The sequence below is a fragment of the Salmo trutta genome, chromosome 6 (genome assembly GCF_901001165.1).
Source record: "Salmo trutta chromosome 6, fSalTru1.1, whole genome shotgun sequence".
Taxonomy (NCBI): Eukaryota; Metazoa; Chordata; class Actinopteri; order Salmoniformes; family Salmonidae; genus Salmo; species Salmo trutta.
This window is the reverse complement of record NC_042962.1, coordinates 12,358,687-12,361,051: the sequence shown is the minus strand read 5'-3', so window position 1 is coordinate 12,361,051 and position 2,365 is coordinate 12,358,687. Positions and strand designations below refer to the sequence as shown.

General features: G+C 48.5%; 1 protein-coding gene across 1 annotated transcript in view; it reads left to right on the top strand.

The window, feature by feature from the left end:
• LOC115195421 (protein AF-10-like) overlaps window positions 1–1,223 on the top strand; it is a gene marked incomplete in the record, with an annotated part of 77,746 nt that extends 76,523 nt beyond the window's left edge. The window contains 1 exon segment of the mRNA XM_029755257.1: window positions 102–1,223.
• Between the last annotated feature and the right edge of the window lie 1,142 nt (window positions 1,224–2,365).

Below are 2,365 nucleotides of genomic sequence, written 5' to 3'. Positions count from 1 at the left end.
TCTCTCCCTCTTTCTCACTCCCTCTCCCCCCCTCTCTCTCTCTCCTTCTCCCCCCTCTCTCTCTCTCTCTCTCTCCCCCCTCTCTCTCCCTCTCTCTCCAGGAACAGCAGCAGGTGTTATTGTACCAGTTGATGCAGCAACAACAGGACCTCCACCAACTCCAGTCTCTCTCCTCCTCCCAGCTTCCCTCCATCCCTCTCTCCTCCGCTCAGCTGCCCATCACCTCCCTTCTTTCCTCCTCCTACGCCCACGGCACCATCACCGCCAACCCCTTCCTGGCACTGCACACACACCCCGACACACACTTACACGCCGCTGCACAGAAGCCCCGGCTGGCTGAGAAAGCTGTCGGAGTCACTGGACAGGAGAAGACCTGACCCACAAAACATATCTCTCTATCCATCTCTCTCTCTCTTTCTGTTGGTGATTCTCTCTACTCTCTATCCATCTCTCTATCCATCTCTCTCTCTCTCAGGGGTCTCCACCATCATGTGATCAGTGCTGTGTGTTTAACCACACAAGCTCGCCCACATAGAACTACAAAGTCAAACAAACGATCAGGACACTAACATAGCTGACTGATTCACAGCTCAGCTGGAGAGATGAGGTCTGGGAAGTATGACTCTCATTGGACAGTTTTAAGAGAGGGAGGAGTTTGTAACTGCTCTTACCTCTCTATATCTGTGTGTATGGACCAGCATAAGACCTGACCAGAGACCACTCTAATGTAAGACTGACTGACTGACTGACTGACTGACTGACTGACTGACTGACTGACTGACTGACTGGCTGACTGACTGACTGACTGTCTTTCTGCTGTACCTACCTCACACACACAAACCAGACGATTAGGGCCCACAACTCTCAGCATCGGCCAATAGGAATCCACAACATTCAAGACTGGCCAGTCAGGGTCCAATCCCCAAGTGCCTAAGGCCGAGGGGGCGGGGTTACTCATACTCCTCTTCCTGTCTCTCCTGTCAGACATCCATTCTCACCATATTACTGGCTGTCAAGCAGCGTTGCCCAGGCAACAGATCACGCAACACATTCTGAGAAGCCGGAAACTGTATTGTGCTGCTTTCACAAACTACAGAAACAAACTTTAGAAATGATCTTTTTTTATTTATTTATAAGTGCCGGCTGTTCTTTCAAGCGTTTGTTTTATACTACTGTTTTAAGTTCTTCTCACTCTTGCTGTAAACATTTTTAATGGAAACAAATAGTTGTTGTGTATTCAGAAAGATTGAACTAATGGAGGTGGAGGTGGTGGAGGTGGAGGTGGTGGAGGTGGTGGAGGTGGTGGAGGTGGAGGTGGTGGTGGTGGAGGTGGTGGTGGTGGAGGTGGTGGTGGTGGTGGAGGTGGAGGTGGTGGAGGTGGTGGTGGAGGTGGTGGTGGAGGTGGTGGAGGTGGTGGTGGAGGTGGTGGAGGTGGTGGTGTATATAGCTGCTATTGTGGGGAGGGGTGTGGATTCAATGGCACAGTTTTTACCTCGTTTGTGTAAATAAATATATATTTTTCATTGGCTGTGGGGTGTAAATAAGTGATTGTGATTGGCCGTGCTGGTGTGAAGGATAGCCAATGAAACCTCATTTTGTGTGAATCTTATGAGCAGACAATAGGAGACGGTGACTGAACACAAAGTATTGATTTATTTTTCTATGTGCAGCAACATTGTTTCGTTGTTTTTATGTTTGTATTTTATACTCGGCACCATGTTTCCATCTGTGTTCACTTTTGTTTGGATCAGTTTTGTACAACTGAAAAATCATAAAACATCCTCAAATGTTTCTATTTCAAGTCACCAAAATAAAGAAGCGTTCTGGATAAAGAAAGAGACTGACTTGGTGAAAAGAGGACGAGGACTTACAGGAAGCCTGTGTCAGGGCGTGGTCAGGGCGTGGTCAGGGCGTGGTCAGGGCGTGGTCAGGGCGTGGTCAGGGCGTGGTCAGGGCGTGGTCAGGGCGTCGTCAGGGCGTCGTCAGGGCGTGGTTTGTAGCTAGTGAGAAGATCGTTAAAGCTTGATTTAACAGCTCTGTTCAAGTGCTTTTTGTAAAATGCATTTTTCTGCTTTGGTTGAATAAAGAACAGATCTACCTCCCTAAGCCTGCTGTTTAATAACATGTTTCTCTTTGGTTAACCTCTTTACCTCCATCTCTGGATGGATGAAGGGATGACAAACACAGACTCTCGCACTCTCTCTCATTTGCCGTCTTCTGTCTAGTGTTTAGCAGTTTCTGCATGCCCCTTTTATAGTGGTCCAGGTTCCCCCTGCCCCAACACACACACACACACACACACACACACACACACACACACACACACACACACACACACACACACAGACACACACACACACACACA